Here is an 18,785-nt window from a genome sequence, read left to right as displayed (position 1 = left end):
GTTAAGCGACTGCCTTCGGCTCAGGTCATGATCCTGGAGTCCCGGGATCGAGTCCCGCATCGGGCTCCCTGCTCGGCAGGGAGTCTGCTTCTCCCTCTGACCCTCCCCCCTCTCATGTGCTCTCTCTCTCATTCTCTCTCTCAAATAAATAAATAAAATCTTTAAAAAAAAAAAAAAAGAATTAGATGAGATGTAATATGGGGGGGGGGATGCCTCACATCATGCCTGACACATAGTAGGTACCTGGCAACTATTGATATCCTTCTTTCAGTGGCAACCTGAGTTAAACTTAAAATTCTTCTTTGGACTTACACCATTTCTGTAAGCAATGCTGTTTATATTGTTCGTCACGTGATTAGTGATTCTATGTTGTTCTTCATTAACAACCACGCTTGGTAAATCCTACCTCCATTCTCCTCTTAGTAAAAGTTATGTAACGTAAACATTTTCTAAAGAAACTAAGAGTCAGGAAGAACAGGAATGTTCATATTTCCAACAGGTTCCTTTTTCGGAATTCCCAGCTCAGGAGAGGAAACGAGTTAATTTGTGTACCATCAAAACCAAAAGAGAAAAAAAGACTTCCCTATTCACTCTTAAGAAATCTCGTTAACTATTCTACCAGGGCTTCCAGAATCAAGATTTAAAAGAAAAGGAAAAAAAATGAAGTTTCCACACGTTTCGTATCAATAGAAGGATGTTGAAACTGTGCTGGTAAACAGGGTAAGGAAGCAAAAGCCTCATTAGAACCTAATTGTTTTATAATTAACCGTACTGGAAGCAGATGCTATCAGGGGGGTTGCTGGAAAGATTTTTGAAGATCACAAGACAAGACTAAGTTAAACCAATTATTTACTAAATCTCCTGAAAATATATAGCAGGCACCTAAAAGCATTCTCATTTTTTATTGTTGTCAGAATTGGTCTAAGTCCGGGGCACCTGGGTGGCTCAGTCGTTAAGCGTTTGCCTTCGGCTCAGGTCATGATCCCGGGGTCCTGGGATGGAGCCTCGCATCGGGCTCCCTGCTCCGCGGGAGGCCTGCTTCTCCCTCTCCCATTCCCCCTGCTTGTATTCCTTCTCTTGCTGTGTCTCTCTCTGTCAAATAAATAAATAAAATCTTAAAAAAAAAAAAAAAAGAATTGGTCTAAGTCCAAATAAATAGTAGAAATGTGATTATTTTTCTCTTGGCTATTAGGTTTGTTTATTTTGCATGTTTCAAACGAGGTAACTAAAATCAAAACCACTTGTATAGGTAAATCAATGTAACATTGGAAACCAGAACAATTCACACCCTGTATTTGTATCCACCCTAAATACAAACTACCACTAATTCTACTGAGAGAGAGATGATAGAGAGATAGATAATAGTTAGATATAGCAAAATACTACTTTTGAACCATTTAAAAATGATTAGATATACATATCTGCCCTAGGCTACTAAGATAATCTATGAGCTTCTATATGTCAATGTCATTTTATGGATGAAAAAAAAAACAATGCCCAAGAAAATTTTGTGATTTGTTTAATGATCTAAAGATTTGAAAACCAAAGTTGAAGTGTTTGGATTTTCTTTCTGGGACAATGACAAGTCATGGAAAGTTTTTGATCATGAAGTTTATATTGTCACTAAGATGTCTTTGGAAGGTCATTTAGGAAGTACTTTGCAGAATAAACTGAAAGAGAGAGAAATCAGTGGCAGGGAGGGAAAAGAGAAGCCTAAATGAAATAATCCAGCAATGAGGTAATTTTCAAAAGAGTGATATGTAACAGGTTTGCTTCCACCAAAAATAGTTCAGTTTGGTTTGCTTTGCTCTCTGGTTTGGTTTGTTTTGTTTTTGTCCTCCTACCCCATTAGAAATACCTTCTCTATTGTCTCTTCTACTTTAGAGGAAATCTGGCCACTGTCCCTCCCCCTTCCTTCCCATTCTTGGGAACTCCCGCCTTGTGGTTTTTCATTCTCACTTCAGATTCCAGCCTCTGGTTCTGAAACCTCTCTGTCTGTAACTATAGGCGCGGATGTCAGGACTGTCCATAATGTGTCTTATTCACTCGTCCAATCTCTCCACTTGCCGTACATACAAGTTTGAGCCCCTCAGAGAAGCCGCCTCCATGTGCAGCTGTAGACTATGAATCCTTTGTGAGATTACCTCTCAACAAGAGAGAGACACGGGATGTCTATCATCCAGCGTTCCCAAGTAAGTCTTGACTTTTAACCCCACAAGCGCTTTCAAACTGATAATGAATTTCTTTGCAGAGAGAAATTGCAAATCCACAAAAAAGTATTTCCTTTTAAAATACCCATTCCTGAGGTTTGGGAGAGCTAGGATAGCCTGACTAGGGGTGCAAGTGTAGAGTCTGTGATTTGGGGCCTGCATTTCAGGGCCCCGTCTTCTTAGGAAGGTTACAAGGTTTTTCATTCTTTTGAGGTATGAGAATATATGGGTTTTTTTTCCCTTTTTCACTGTGAGAATATCTTCCTTCTTTGGGATACATTTTTCTATTTCAGATAAACTGAAGAAATAGGAATCTTGATGATGAAGGGAAAACATGATCATGTTTATTTTTATATGATCGATAAGTAAACTTTTATCATTGGTTTAATAAACAGGCAAGAAAATGTCACATATTTGACAAAGCTCACTAACTTTTAAAATTGAAAGATATTCTAAAGTATGTATGCTCTGATTTTCCATTTTGTATTTGAAAAAAGGAAACAGCTCTCTACCTGGTAAGGCAGTAATTCTTTGATGGACAAAGTATAATAAATTAAAGAATATCCCCAAATTTCCCCGATAAAAACCTTTGAAATACTTGGCAAATCATTCAGAGTTTAAGGATTACCCAATATAAAAAATAATCAATATTATTTTTGGACTAATATGTTTTCTATGTTCCAGGATCTAGTTAATGCACATGTCTGTTAATTTCAATATAGGGGAAAAAATATTTTTTAAACCTCTGGCACTTTCTCAAAGTGCTTATCAGATTGTTTTGAACTTCCCTATTGTCTTTATCCACCACTCAACTCTAAGTTCAGGAGGACAGGACAGCATCTGACATGTTCATTGTTTTATCAGTGACTAGAGATTGTAGGCTTCAGCAGCTATCTCTTGAATAAATTCAACAACTAACTAATCAATTCATATTTTAACAACAGGGCAGTTTTTTTAAATAAATTTGTTATGTTTTAATATCTTTAAGATTACAGACAAGTAGTGAGGATAGTACAGAGAGTTCTAGTATATCTCCCTTACCCAGTTTCAGTTTCCTTTAAATGTTACCATCTTACCATGGGACATTTCTCAAGACTAAGAAGCCAAGATTGGTACATTATTACGAAGTAAACTCTAGACTTTTTTTCAGATTTCAATCTCATTCTCCCATCAGGGTTCTTTCTCTGTTCTAGAACCCAAACCAGGGTACCACACTGTATGTAGTCATCACATCACATTAGTGCCCTCTGGTCTGTGACAGTTTCTCAGTCTTTCTTCGTTTTTCATGACCTTTAGAGTTTAAAGGAGTATGTATTTTATACAGTATCCTCAAAATTGGCTTTGTCCAGCGTTTTTCTCATGATTAGACGGGGGTTATGGGTTTTTGGAAAGAATGCCACAGAGGTGAAGCGCCCTTCTCATTACATCGTATCAAGGGTATGTGATTTGCACCTGACATTGGTGGTGATAACCTTGATCACATGGTTACAGTAGGGTTTGCCAGGTTTCTCTACAATAAAGTTATTATTTTTCTCATTCCTTACTCTTTCCTTTGAAAGTGAGTCCGTAAGTCCAACCACATTTAAAAAGGGGAAAAGAAAGTACTTACCTAAATTATTTGGAATTCTGCTAGAAAGATTTGTCTTTTCTTCCTTATTTACTTTTTTATTCAATCATTTATGTATATGATTATTAATATATGTATATCTCCTTTGTATTTCATAGTATAATACTATATTATGCTATTTATCTTGGGGCTCAGATTATTCTACTTTGGTCAATGTGCATTCCTTCAGTTTAGCTCCTGTCCCTTTGACACACTCAATCCTTTACTTTTTGAGCATGTCTTTACTTTTTGGTCCCATGAGATGCTCCAGGCTTGTCTTGTGTTTTCCCTGCCCAGTCCTGCAATCAACCATTTATCCAAGGACTCCTAGCTGCTTGTATAGCAAAATGACATTTAGAAACCAAGGTATGTGCACGGATGGTGCTTATGTCTCCTGGGATATCACTGCTTCTTAGACTCTTAGTGGACAAAGCTAAGTAATATATGTATGTTAACCTATATGTAGAACACATGTCTAAATTTTTTTCTATATTAACCCATCTGGGTGTATATTAAGCCCTATGTGAATTCAGACTGATGTCTTCAACTCTAATCCAGGACCATAGGATTCATTCTAGCCTTCCCCTCTTGTAACCTCCCACTCCAACAGTGAGAAATATGGCACCCACCATCCACTACCCACTTGCTTTGTTCAGTATCAGTGTAAATGTAAAGCAGTTTCATAATTGTTAACCCATACCTCCTTGAAAAACAAAATCACCTAGAATACAGTATGTATATAGTTCTTTTGTCTTCACTTTTAACAGTTTTGAGCCAAAACTCCATTTTCCAACTTAGATCAGCTTTTTTTCCCCCATACACTGGTGTTGTTATGTTGTACATTTGTACTATAGTTAGAATCATTGGTCAAAGTCTGCATTCCATCTTGGGAATCTCTAATATCCTGGTGGACTTTTTTTTACAATTTGCATAGATTAAAGTTCACTATATGTGATGTGCAGTTCCATAGATTTTGAAAAACACATAAGGTTATACATCTACCATCCCAATGGCATACAGAACAGTTCTATCACCCTAAATTTTTCCTGTATATCCTCTCTGTAGTCAACAACTGCCCCCATCAGCCAACCCCTGGCAACCCTGATCTGTTTTCTGCCACTGCAGTTTTGCCTTTTCCAGAATGTGATATGAATGGAATGACACGATATGTAGCCCATGGGAGCTAGCTTCTTTCACTTGTAGAATGTGTTTTTAAGATTCATCATGTTGCTGGGTAAATCAATTGCTCATTCCTTTTTATTGCTGAGGAGTGTACTATTGAATGGATATACCACAGTTTATCCATTTTCCAGCTGAAAAACATCAGTTTTTAGTGATTATGAATAAAACTTCTATAGACATTCACATGCAGGTTTGTGTTTGATTATAAGTCTCAATTCATTCTGACTGGTGTGAGGTGGTATCTCGGTTAGGAAATACCTAGGAGTGTAATTGCTGGGTCATCTTGTAAATCTATGTTTAGCTTTATGAGAAACTGCCAAACTATCTTCAGGGACCTTTTAAAATACTATAATATAGACTGCAGAATAAAAAACATTCTTAAACCAATTCAGCTATAAATGAGATTGTAGCATTAATAGTGTATTATCATAATTTTTAAAACCATGCTAGTTAAAAGCCTCTCTAAAAATGTCTACAATAATTCATGACTGGAGGGCCTTGGGTCAATTATTGTTCAGCTAACATTATCTGTGAATAGTGTTGCATTACTTACATACAAAAATTACCAGGTTAAAGCGCTTTTTGTCTTGAGGGTATTTGTAGCCAATGTAGGTAATTCATAATGACAAACTAATTTCAAATGAAGAATGTGGTAATTCTCTACAAAGCACATTCAAACTTCTGCAAATACTAATGAGCAACTTCTCTGTCCTACTTTAAAGCCTCATGTATCTCAAATATAAGAGCACTAGGCTATTAATTTTAAGAAAAATTAAGTGATGGTCTCTCAGAATTATTAGCAAAGCCCTTCTTTTCTATGTCATATATTTTACATGATACTCTTTCCATTGAATTTCTGGTTTAGGTAAATTGTTCCTAAAAAATTAGGAAGTTATTCTTATATCATCCTCAATCTTCTTCAAGTTCAGCTACATACTTTCTTGGGTATTTTTCTAAATCTGTTTCCTGAAATGTAAACTAACTCGTCAGTTCTTCAAAAGGCAAGGCTGTTTCTTTCATTTTTTTACTTTTCCCTACAGCTCCAGAGAGTCTAAAGACAATTAAGTAGGCATTTTCTTTTTTTTTTTTTAAGATTTTATTTTATTTATTTATTTGACAGAGAGAGAATGAGAGAGAGAGCACATGAGAGGGGGGAGGGTCAGAGGGAGAAGCAGACTCCCCGCCGAGCAGGGAGCCCGATGCGGGACTCGATCCCGGGACTCCAGGATCATGACCTGAGCCAAAGGCAGTCGCTTAACCAACTGAGCCACCCAGGCGCCCTAAGTAGGCATTTTCAACTACTCAACTGTGTAATTTATGTGCAGCCTACCTTTTGTCCTCTCATCCAAAGAGAGAACATGGAAAAAATATTAGAGTGTCAATATAAATAAAATGCATTTTTATGTTGCTATTACCTCCTCTGTCCATGAAATCATATATAGTTTCTGAACAGCTGAGCTCATTGTGGATTCATTATCCGTTTATTAAAATACATTTTCCCACTCTTGTCTTTGCCCCCCACCAGAAAAGGACAAAATGATAGAAAACCATTCTAGAGCTTATTTGTGTCTGTAAATATCATGCAGACTAAAATTTTAAAAAATTTAATGTCACCTTTACTCTTCATTCCACAACCTTATTAATAGAGATAACCTATAACCTGTATATCAAGCTATCTTCAATGTAGATCAATAAAAAGAACCAGGAGAGGTAATTCTTTCTTTGAGTTCAAGATCCAGAACCAAATTCACAGGTATGCAACCTGTGCAGACACCCAGGGCTCCACACTGACAAAGGCCCCACATTTGGTTTTATGCTCTGCTGTCTCTGTCTTGAAGTTCCTAATAACTTTTGAACAAGGGGCCCCTCGTTTTCATTTTGTACTGAACACTGAAAGTTATATAGCCAGTCCTGTCAAGATCATATCTTAACCACTAATCAAGGCATGGCAAGGGCGCTTTGTGGAACTGTGCATAGTTTTCCTTCCAACAGGATCTGTTTTTAGGGTGATAGTCTCCTAAATCAGCCAGCTTGGTTTTGCAAAGACTACAATTCTATAAATTCCTCTCCCCTTATTTGTCAGGGATGAGGATACAGTAGGGGAAAAGCAGGGAGGAGCATGATAGTCAAAAGCTTCTTTGCAGTTTTTATATAAAATGGACTTTTCTAATGGTCCAGATTAATGAAGAGGCTTCTGATTTAAGGGGCTACATCTAGTAATCTACCCTGTTCCTGGACCTAGAATCAGTGGAAATAAGGTGTGATAGATGAGATTTCCTATTAGTAGACCTGAGTGTGAATCCCTTTTTCACCACTCACTAGGTTTTTGATCTTGGATAAATTATTTAAACAATGAGGCTCAGCCATTTTTTTTTTAATTTAAAAAATAGAGATAATGATACTTGTCTACAAACTTTTGTAAAATGGGAGAAGAAAACTAATATTATATGCTCAATATTATTGTGGAACCATTCCATTTCTAAAAATTGAAAATACAAACAAAAAAATCACACACACTTGGATGATCACAATTTTTTTAAGATTATTTATTTATTTATTGGGGGAGGGGCAGACAGATGCGGGAGAGAGAGAAATAAGCAGACTCCACGCTGAGTGGGAATCTCCATGTGGGGCTCCATGCAAGGGTTCCATCTCACAACCCTGAGATAATGACCTGAGCCCAAACCAAGAGTCAGGTGCTCAACCAACTGAGCTACCCAGGCGCCCCTGGATGATTATGATTTTTTTTAAGATTTTATTTACTTATTTGTCAGAGACAAAGAGAGCACAAGCAGGTGGAGTGGCAGGCAGAGCAACAAGCAGGCTCCCTGCTGAGCAAGAAGTCCAATGCAGGACTCGATCCCAGGACCCTGGGATCATGACCTGAGCTTAAGGCAGATGCTTAACCAACTGAGCCACCCAGGCATCCCTGATTGAATACAATTTTAAAGACTCCTTAAATCTCCTCCTCTTGGACCATGCTCACTTCAGGGCTCTTTTCTACTTTGTCATGTTGCCATTAAAAATTCATCATATGTATTTATATCCTAGCTGAAAAACACAAAGGAATTGAAATAGGCTCCAGCACATAGGTTCCTTACACTTGGCAGACCCTTATTAAACTGTTTGGAAATAAATAAAGGAGATAGGAGGAGTGAGTCAAAAACAACCTCTATCCGTAGTTTTTTAAGAATTGGCCTACCTGTCTCATCAAAGCCCTATAAATCCACATCTCTCTCTCAGACGGATTGTTCTGGGTTTCTCCTTCTCACTAGTTAAAATAGTAAAAGTAAGAAGAGAGTTCTTTCATCTACATTTTGCTTATAAATCTTCATTTCTCCTTGGGGAAAAAAATTAGCTATTTTTGAATTCATCTTCCATTCCCAAAAACACTAAATAAAAATTTACATTTTCAATGTCTTTAAATTGAAAAAATTAGGTTAAAAATTGTTTCAGGCTGTTATCATCACCAAGTGATGTAACTAAATTCCAACAGGATGCCTTCAGAGGACATTCAATGTCAAATTTGTTCAGAGCTATTTATAATTAAGTTTCAATATGATGAAGGTCATAAGTAAACAATCAAGATGCTTTATCAAATTCCACCACCAAAACTTACCCTGCCACAGTCACTTATGCATTGAAACCTTAACTCAATGGCTTTCTTTGTATGTGCCCGGTTGTTGACATTGACCCATGAGAGGAAATCACATAAAACAAGAGACGGTCGTGCCTGGGAGTACAACCAGCCCTCTCAACCTTCCTCAAAAAGTTCAACTCACCTAAAACCAGTTAGCAGATTAGTTTGTCCTGTAAGAATCTGATTAAAGTTCTGAAGCTACAACAGACCATTTCAATCTATTTTTCAAAATTTGTTCATTTCTAATATGTCTCTGTATTACTTCTCAGAATAAAGACATCAATCCTGTTGCTTAATGAACCTGTTTTCCAATTAAAACTGTCATTGAATTTTAGATTTGGTACCTTTGAAATTATCTCATCCATCCCCTTTATTTTACAGTCTAGAAAACTGAGACCAGATAATTTAAGCAACTTGCTCAAATCTTGCAGCATGTTAATAGCAGACCTGGAGCTAGAACTTGTCTCCTGACTCCTAGGTCTACTGTCCTTTTTATTAGCAAGTGAAGCCACTTTAAAGTTTATCATACCTGTCTGTGTCTTTTGCTAAAACTGCCTCTTGCTCACTTACATCAGAACTACTCAATGTCAGAGAAGGCAGAGGCTCAAGTATGGATGTGAATCTCAGGTACAGTCAGAACAAATATTCTTGCCCACATATGAGTAAAAATTGGGAAAATCATTTTTTTTAAGTATGAAAATTTTCCCTGTGGATTTGCAGCATTTATAGGCCTGACATCAGCTGCCACAAACATGAAACAGCTCCACAAGAAAGTAATCTCCAGATGGCTACATCAAGTTGGTAAGATCTGAACTTCTTTTCCTCATGTCTTCACCATCTCATCAAGGGTCTGGATATGCATTTATTCCAGTATGTCTTGTTGTTTTGTTTTGTTTTGGGGGGGGGGTTGTTTTTTGTGTGTTTTTTTTTGCTAAAACCAAAATACACATGGAATAGGTTTAAGATCTTCCTAGAAACCCGTAAAGCTAACCCTAGATGTAGCAGGCAAGTTGTATGACACCAGGGCCAAGGGAGCCATCCAAATGTTTAAAACACGGGGTCTCTCCCCAAAACCCTGTTATTACCATAGTACTATGCTCAGCCTACCTTGGTTCAATCTCCATCCCCATCCTTAGCTCACCACTAAAACCTTTGCAGTCTGGCCTCACATTGGAACTTGCCAGAAGGACATTCTTCTCATCTCCCTAGGCCTGTGGAATTAAAAATCTTGGGGGTGGGACCCAGCAATCTCTGTCTTCATAAGGCCTCTAGCTGAGTCTCAATCACCCTAAAGTTTGAGAACCACAGATCTAGCCTACATCCCTTTACTTTAATTAACATTGGTAACAGGAGAAAGGATGCCTGGGTGTCTCAGTCAGTTAAGCATCTGCCTTTGGCTCAAGACGTGATCTTGGGGTCTTGGGATCAAGACCCACATCTAGCCCCCGGCTCATGCTCTCTCTCTCTCAAATGAATAAATAAAATCTTTAAAAAAAAAAAAACTTCAGCAACAGGAGAGAGAAGCATGAGGAAAAAGTAAGGGTTTGATGAGACTAGAAAAAGACTGTAAGGAATTCAATGAGGACTAAATACAAGTTGAACAAACAGTTCAAAAAAACTTCAAAACTTCAAAAAAATTTTTAAAACTGTCATATAATAACAAAGATTCCATTGAGTTTAGTTAACACAATATGCAAAAATTTTGCATCTTATCTTGCAGTTAAAAAGAAATAAAGAATGGGGCGCCTGGGTGGCTCAGTCGGTTGAGCGACTGCCTTCGGCTCAGGTCATGATCCTGGAGTCCCGGGATCGAGTCCCGCATCGGGCTCCCTGCTCGGCAGGGAGTCTGCTTCTCCCTCTGACCCTCCCCCCTCTCATGTGCTCTCTCTCATTCTCTCTCTCAAATAAATAAATAAAATCTTAAAAAAAAAAGAAATAAAGAATGTATGGGATGGGGAAAGACAAGAACATAGGCAAGTGTGGTAGATTTGTATTATGTCAGCTTGGCTAAATCTCCCAGAGTTCCCTTCTCTACGTAGGACTAGGTGACTTTGAAGCACAAAAGACAGCATTTGAAAGGCAAAAGAGGAGGAGCAGTCATCTTCCTTTTGTGCTGGGAAGGTCAATGTCAGGCTCAAGGTATAGCTGCAGCTCCTGGACATCATGCTTCCATGCTGTTCTCTTGGGTGGCACAGGGTAGCAGCCAAGTGAACAACTTCTCCATCTCCAGATAGATCTCCCACTTCAGCTTCTACGGATCCTGGGCCAGGTGCACGTTTAGCTCTGTGACAAAGAGTGCCAGCTTCTCTTGCAAGATATGCCCATCACCTGAGTTAAAGGGAATCAGGAAAGGACTGACTCAAGGCCATTTCAGTGTTTTTTCGCCTTCAACTGCCTCTTCTGAGAACTTCAGGCTCCATTACCAGACAAAGAAATAAAAGCTTCATGTAAATTGTGCAATCAGCTCTCACAATTGCGTGATGTCAAATCCCTAAAATAAATTCCTTTTGTGTGTTGATGTTTATATACTAAGGGATACTGAGATAGATACAGATGATATAGATGATAGGTGGATATGGACATGGATATAGATGTAGATATAGATATGGTATGGATCTGGGTATGGATGAAAATGAGGATGTGGACATGGATGAGGATGTGGCGTAGTGTGGATATGGATATGAACATAGGACACAAACATGACACAGACATAGAGAAAGATAATGGTTCTCTGATCAGATCCTAACTGATATAGATTTAGGTACCTGGAAATGGATGCTACTCTAACAAAAATTTAAAATGTGAGTGGCTTGGGGTGCCTGGGTGGCTCAGTCGTTAAGCATCTGCCTTCGGCTCAGGTCATGGTCCCAGGGTCCTGGGATCGAGCCCCGCGTCAGGCTCCCTACTCGGCGGGAAGCCTGCTTCTCCCTCTCCCACTCCCCCTGCTTGTGTTCCTTCTCTCGCTTTGTCTCTCTCTGTCAAATAAATAAATAAAATTTTAAAAATAAATAAATAATATAATAAAATAAAATAAAATGTGAGTGGCTTGAGATGGGGTGATAGACAGAAACTGGAAGGACCTTGAGAAAAATGTTTTTAAGAACCTAAAAGACTTGGAAGAGACTGCTATGAAAGCCTGATGTGCTTCAGTAAGAGTTTAAAAGATAGTGAGTGAAAATAAAATAAAATAAATAAAAATAAAAAACAGTGTCTGAATGTGTAAATAAACTGTGGTACATCCAGACAATTGAATATTATTCTATACCAAAAAGAAATGAGCTATCAAGCCATGAAAAGACATGGAGGAAATTTAAATGCATATCACTAAGTGAAAGAACCCAGTTTGAAAAGGCTACATACTTATGATTGCAACTGTATGACATTCTAGAAAAAGCAAAACTATGGAGACAGTAAAAAATCAGTGATTAGGGGGAAGGGAGGCATAAACAGAGCACAGAGGATTTTCAGGGCAGTGAAATTACACTGCATGATACTATAATGGTGGATACATGTCACCATACATTTGACAAAACCTATAGAATATACAACACCAAGAGTGAACCCTAAGGTAAACTACGAACTTTGGATGGTAATGTGTCAATGTAGGTTTGTCGATTGTAAAAAATATACCACTGTGGTGGGGGATGCTGATGGTAGGCAAGCTGTGTCTGTGTGGGTGATGAAGGAGCAGAAGGCTAACTGAGGACAAAGCACAAACTGACACCCTGCAACCTCACCCCCGCCCTCCTGGGTGGGACATGTGTGACATCTCCTCCAGGAAGCCCCCAACTGTCTTAATGTTAAATGCCTTGCTAGAGGGAAAAACAACCTTGACAATGGCAAGGCCTCCAGGATCTTGTAGGTTCTCTTTAGCATAAGAAAGTTTTTTTGAAAACCTCCCTTTTTCCTTACCTCCCCCAACCCCACAGTATATAACCAATTGCTCCTCACAACCCCAGTGCAGGACTTTCCGCCCAGGGGTCCTGTCCCCATGCTTTAATAAAACCACCTTTTTGCACCAAAGAGGTCTCAAGAATTCTTTCTCAGCCCTCGGCTCCAGACCCCACCCCACCAAACCTCACCTATATTCCAAAACTACATCATGGGGATGAAGGCCCCTGGGAACTCTACTTTCTGCACAATTTTGTTGTGAACCTAAAACTGTTCTAAAAATAAAGTCTATTTTTAAGAGAAAAAGAAAAAAAGGAAGTGTGAGAAATGTTATTGAAAGCTGGAGGAAAGCGTGTCCTTGCTATGTAGTGGCAGAAATGTTAGGAGTACTGTGGCCTGCAGTAATGGGCAAAGTAGAAAACGTATCTAATGAGCTAGAGGATCTAGCTAAGGAGATTTCCAGCAGGTTGCTACAAGTCCCACCTGGCTTCTTTTTGCTCCTTACAGTAAAATACGAGAGGAGAGATGAGCTGAAGAAAAACGTTTAAATATAAAGAAGCCAAGACTTGCTGAGTTCAAAAATGAAACTCTCCCATTCTCAGCCTTCCCAAGATTCTCAAATTAAGAAATCACTTCAGGACAAAGACCAAATCCAGTGGAGAACCATACGATCCTTTCTTAAGGCCTTAGAAAGATCTCAGGCAGTACCTAGAAAAACTACTCAGTCAGACAAAAGGTCCTCTAAGGTCTAAGACTAAGAAACACAGATTTGCTCCTTTAAGCAAAAATCCCTCCAAGACTCTTAAAGGTTATGTCTTGGTGAAAAATTGACATGACTGGTGCCATTTTAAAATAAAGTCAGAGAAACTACTATAGAGAAACTACCTTATCCACCTTTGTTTGAACTGGGCCTAAACCTTTGGACCAGGCAAAATGGCACTTGTTTTAAGCAATTGTTTGAGAAGTCAGCAGAACAGACATCCTGATCACAAGACTGATGGTTGTGGACTTTCTGAAAATAGAATCAGTGGTCAGTCGATGTATAACCCAGAGTAGCTTAGCTTGTAAACACACATAGAAAACATTTTTTTCTCTTCTTAACTTATGCAGTCCCCTGACTCTGCTTCCTTTTCCTCATAAAAACCCCTTGCTTTCTCCTGTAAGCAGGAGCACTATTTAGGTATCTAAATGAATTGTGCTCCCTGAATTGCAATCCTTTAATCCTAAGTAAACACTCATTTGCCTGTCACTGTGGCTCTTGATTTTCTGGATGACATCTCTCAGTAACCTTGTAGGAAGATCAAGGTGAAGGGGAGTCTATCTTGAAAAAATGTGTTTGTGTAGCTTCAGTCTAATAGACTGGATTATAAATCTATTCATTAAATACTCACAAAACTTTGGGGCGCCTGGGTGGCTCAGTCGTTAAGCGTCTGCCTTCGGCTCAGGTCATGATCCCAGAGTCCTGGAATCGAGCCCCGCATCGGGCTCCCTGCTCCGCAGGAAGCCTGCTTCTCCCTCTCCCACTCCCCCTGCTTGTGTTCCTTCTCTTGCTTTGTCTCTCTCTGTCAAATAAATAAATAAAATATTTTTTTTAAAAAACTCACAAAACTTTAAAAAGAATTATGTCTTCTTGGATTTAAAAGGACGGAGACAGTACAAAATGAGAGAGCTTTGAATCCCCAAACACCTTGGGCGAGAAGCAGGTTGAAAAAAACCACTCAGCTGCAAATACTAGTCATTTCATAGGAAAAAGGAAGACTCAGAAGTTAGAATCAGGAGCCCAGAGAGCAGAGGCAAGAGTCTCGGAGAATCCTTCCCAGGCAATAGAGTCGAGCCGTAATCAAGGAACTGGCAGTGTGGGCCTAGCTGGATTGTAGAATTGCCACAGACCATAGACCACTGTGTGACGCCTGTTTTCTCTCCTTTTTGAAGAGCTGGATTGCTATTATCCTATGCCTTTCCCTTAATTGTTGGATACTGGGCATTAAGGGGACGGAAAACTTGTCCCCTTAGTTCACAGGTCTTCAGATCTTGAGGAACATTATTAAGGAGCGTTACCCAGATCTGACCTAAATGATGCCGTTTTGGACTTTGAGCTGATACTGTAATAGCATGAGATTCAGGGATCTTGTGGAAGGGGATTAATAGATTTTTCAAATAGGAGAAACAGAAACCATTGGTTTCTGGTCTCAAAGATGGCCTCTGATGATAACCACCACTATCCCACCACCACCCAACTGAATTATTCCTGCCCCGGGTGACTAGTACAATATGGCAAAAGTGACAGTGTGTGACTTCTAAGACTAGGTCATAAAAAGCATTTCAGTTTCTCTCAGTTCATTCACTCTGGGGGGAAGCCAAGTATCATACAGTAGGAGACCAGAATGCACCACCTCAAAACATGTCTCCTTGGCTTCAAGATTATTTTGAGAAACAGTAAACACAGGAGAAGCTCTGAAAATGGAGTAGAAGTTATCCTTTGGTAAGGCAAATTTATATTTATAAAGAAAATCTCCATCTGTAAAGATGTCTCCCTATTTGTACCAGGAAGATCACTCTAAACCACAAAAGACTCTTATCAATGGAGAAGACACTTAAATCTATGTAATAAACCTTACACTTATTTACTGCGCTTTCCTATTCATCTTCCCATAACTGGCCTCCCCCAAACCCTTCTTCTGTTTTAGCTAAAGATGGTATTTAAACTCCAATTCTAGCCACCTCTTTGAATTACTCAACCCCAAATATTTCCCATGTATATACAAGATATACATGTTAATAAACTTGTTTATCTCTTGTTAATCTTCTTTTGTTACAGGGGTCCGAGCCTAGAACCTAGAAGGGTAGAAGGAAAAAAGATTTTTTCCTCCTCTACAATTCCAGGAGGAAACTCAAGCAGGACGAGGACCATGGGGAAAGGAACTGAAATGCCTAGCCAAGAGCTATATGAGTAAACCACCTTGGAAGTGGATCTTCCAGCCCCTGTTAAGTCTTCGGGTAACAGAGCCACACCTGACCTCTGACTACAGTATCGTGAGATACTCCTAAGTTTTTGACCCACAAAGCAATGAGAAATAATAAATGATTATTACTATTTTAACTGCCACGACATTTTGGAGTGGTTTGCCATAGATGACAAATATAGCAAGATGGGAAATGTACATCAGCAGGGGGAAGGATCCAAACATGACAGATAGCACGTCTTTGATGTGACTAACGACAGGGCCCAGACTGCGCAGGAAAGCAAATGACGCTTTGAAGGAAGGTCATGATTTTAATGGGGATGTTTAAAATGAAGTCAACATGTTCTGAGATATTCTGGCATCCCTAAGAAAGGAACTGAAATGACATAACTTCCTGTGGTTAGAAAAGTGTGGTTATAATAATAGTCATTCATTTGAAAAAAATTTTATGAGCAAATATTCTTAGTAATTTACATGTGTCTGGTCTTTGCACACTTAATTTCCCATACCTTCTGGTGTTTAATATTCACAGTAACCGTGTGAGATAGCTATTGTCAATTTAATTCCATTTTATGGATGAAGAAGCTAAGTCTTAAAAAAGTCACCTAAAGTCGCAATTAGGAAATGGCAGAGCCAGGATTGAAATTCAAGTCTTCTGATTCAGTGCATAGTTTTTGTTCCTTTGATCAAAGTTGCTCTGTGGAGAATACAGAGGAAATGGTAAGTCTTGGAAGCCCTATCCTCTCGGAATTTAAAGCTTTGTTAAGGTGAAAAGATATAAATATACAGAGTAGGTAATTAATGATAATTAGCACTTTATTCTCAGGGAAACAGAGGAACAAAGTAGATAGCAAATGCAACAGGAATTTAAAGAAAGAAAAGATGCACATGCACTAAAGAAAAGCTTCATGAAGGGCCCTGGGGTTTTAGTGGAGGAAGGGTACAATTTGGATAGTGGGAGGGGAAGAGATATTCCTTTCAAAAGCCACAGAATAAGTCAGGAGCAAAGCTTCAAATCAGAAAGCACAGCATATTCAGGGAACAGAAAGGAGACTTCTTAGATCCAACAAAAGATCTATATTAGATCCCAAAAGAACAACTAGAAAAACATTGGAAGCTGGTATGAAGAATTGAAGGTTAATACCATATACAGTGGGAACTCACTGGAGATTGCTGGACAAGGTAATGACCCATAGAAATGTCTATTCATAGATGTAAGACCTTCTTCCAACTTCTGGCATAAATACAGTCAGACCAGCTTTACCTTTCCAACTTGTTGCTAGAAACTGCATTGGCCCCAGCAGGAAGTCTAGCATCCATTTCCTAAAAATGGCATCCCATCCTAATCCTGAATTGTCTGAGAATAACAAGGGCTTTCACAGTTCAATTCAAGGGTCATTTTTTCCCTCAATGTTAGGGGAAGGAGAGAATGAAAAGGCACATCAGTCCACTAGCACCATAACTGGGCTCACCGTCAAGTCCCCGCACTGGCTAAACAGCTATCCACTGCTGAGGTGATGTCCATACTGGACCAGATGACAGTCATATCCACAATGTTTCCTTACGCTTGCATTTCAAGGCTTTTCTTCTTTGATTCTCACATGCTTCGCCATTGTCCCCAGAACACAACCTCATGCCAGGGCAGCTGGATCCAATGGGGCATCTGCTACATGTTGTTCAGAATCAATCTCCCTTCCTTTATTTTTTTTAAAGGTTTAATTTATTTATTTGAGAGAGCGAGTGGGGGGGAGGGGCAAAAGGAGAGGGAGAGAGGATCTCAAGCAGACTCCGTGCAGAAACCAAGAGTCAGAGTCTCATGTGTCTGCCATGCCCTGTCCTTCCCCTCATAACCCACTGAGCCACCCAGGTGCCCCTCCCCTCTTTTAATTCTTAGTTCATGTATTGAACCCAGACCACTAACCATTTAGCCCTTCCCTTGAGGTGATGCTAATAGGACTAGCCCTAAAGTAAAAAATGAGTGGGTCAATATATGTAAAGAATGTACACTATGTGGTGCCTAGCAAGTTCTCACCGAATGTTATTCTCACTATTATTTTACATGTGAGCCTGCATGTCAAGTGGCAGAAATCTCAGAGATACAGGCTAAGCATATTATTGTTTCCAAAATAATTTCTAGCTCTTATTAGTGCCTTAGAAATAAAATTTGGTCACTCTGTCTTTCCCAGAGCAAAAATTGAGTACCGGCAAGAGTACTTTGTCAAGAGTCACATCTTCAGCCTAGGTAGTTATTAAAAGTGAGAATGGATGAGTCAAGATTTCCAATCCTAACAAAGCTATACATGTTATAAATAGGTCTTTTCTAATAGAGGGAGCAAGTCAGGACAAGGCAACTTCAGTGAAGAAAAACTAAAAGAGAAATGGTTGTAAAGAAAAAAACAGTTCTGGCGGTGGTGCATGAGGGAAAGGATCACTTCATGGAGAATAAAGCATGATTACTATGCTATATGTGTTTTCTGTGCTGATACTTTCACATCCAATCCTTCCTGGGCCTGTCTTCCAAACTTCACTCAAGTTTGGTTCCGCACATCTGTGTACATCAAGGACATTCGTGAAGACAATGTCACCCAGTACGCCGACTACCTCTGCCGTTCCGAAGCATGAAAGGGCCTAGGAGAGGGCAAGTCTCCTCAAAGAAATCTGGGCGGGGGAGCATTTAGGACTACAGTGCTATACTCTCCATGCTGCCTTTGAAGCAAGCCTGTTTTTTTTTAAATTCACCATCTCAGGTAGCAGGAATGACTTCAACAAAGGGCACTTCCTGAGGATTAACTATTTGGAAGCAGGGAGAATTTTAAAAACTCTTAGCTCCTCCACCTCAGGAAATGCCAGGCCCTTGGAGAGCTATTACTTAAGTGGATCCTGCCACATCATTTCATTCCTAATTAACCCCAAATCCCCACTTTTATCCATGTGCTGAAACCATTGTTTAATTCAAACTTGTATTCTTTTTTTTTTAAGATTTTTTTTAATTTATGTATTTGAGACACAGAGAGAGCGCCAGGGGGAGGGGAAAAAGGAGAGGGAGAAGCAGGCTCCCTGCTGCTGGGGCTCCTGGGACCCTGAGATCAGGACCTGAACCAAAGGCAAACACTTAACCCTTAACTTTCAGGGTTAAGTGAAACTTAACTGTGAGAGGAATTTTTAGACTTCCTAAAGTCTGGGACTGAGCCACCCAGGCGCCCTAAAACTAGTATTCCAAATTCCTCCCCCCCCAAATCTGTTCTGCATCACGAAGACAGCAGTATTAGTACTGAGAAAACGTGATCTAAATC

The 18,785-nt window shown here is 39.3% G+C and overlaps 2 long non-coding RNA genes across 2 annotated transcripts; one reads left to right on the top strand and one right to left on the bottom strand.

The window, feature by feature from the left end:
* Positions 1-1,911: 1,911 nt before the first annotated feature.
* Positions 1,912-15,566, top strand: LOC118019100. Its single transcript, XR_004681567.1, has 3 exons — positions 1,912-2,192; positions 9,359-9,439; positions 15,348-15,566. It is a non-coding gene; the product is annotated as an uncharacterized LOC118019100 (long non-coding RNA).
* On the bottom strand, positions 8,874-13,956 carry LOC118019101. Its single transcript, XR_004681568.1, has 2 exons — positions 13,921-13,956; positions 8,874-10,966 (listed from the first exon to the last, which is right to left on the bottom strand). It is a non-coding gene; the product is annotated as an uncharacterized LOC118019101 (long non-coding RNA).
* Positions 15,567-18,785: the final 3,219 nt, after the last annotated feature.

Source organism: Mirounga leonina, unplaced genomic scaffold, assembly GCF_011800145.1.
Source record: "Mirounga leonina isolate KUSES-001 unplaced genomic scaffold, KU_Mleo_1.0 Mir_173, whole genome shotgun sequence".
Classification (NCBI taxonomy): domain Eukaryota; kingdom Metazoa; phylum Chordata; class Mammalia; order Carnivora; family Phocidae; genus Mirounga; species Mirounga leonina.
Note: the sequence above shows the minus strand (reverse complement) of the source record. Positions and strands in the feature narration are given on the sequence as shown.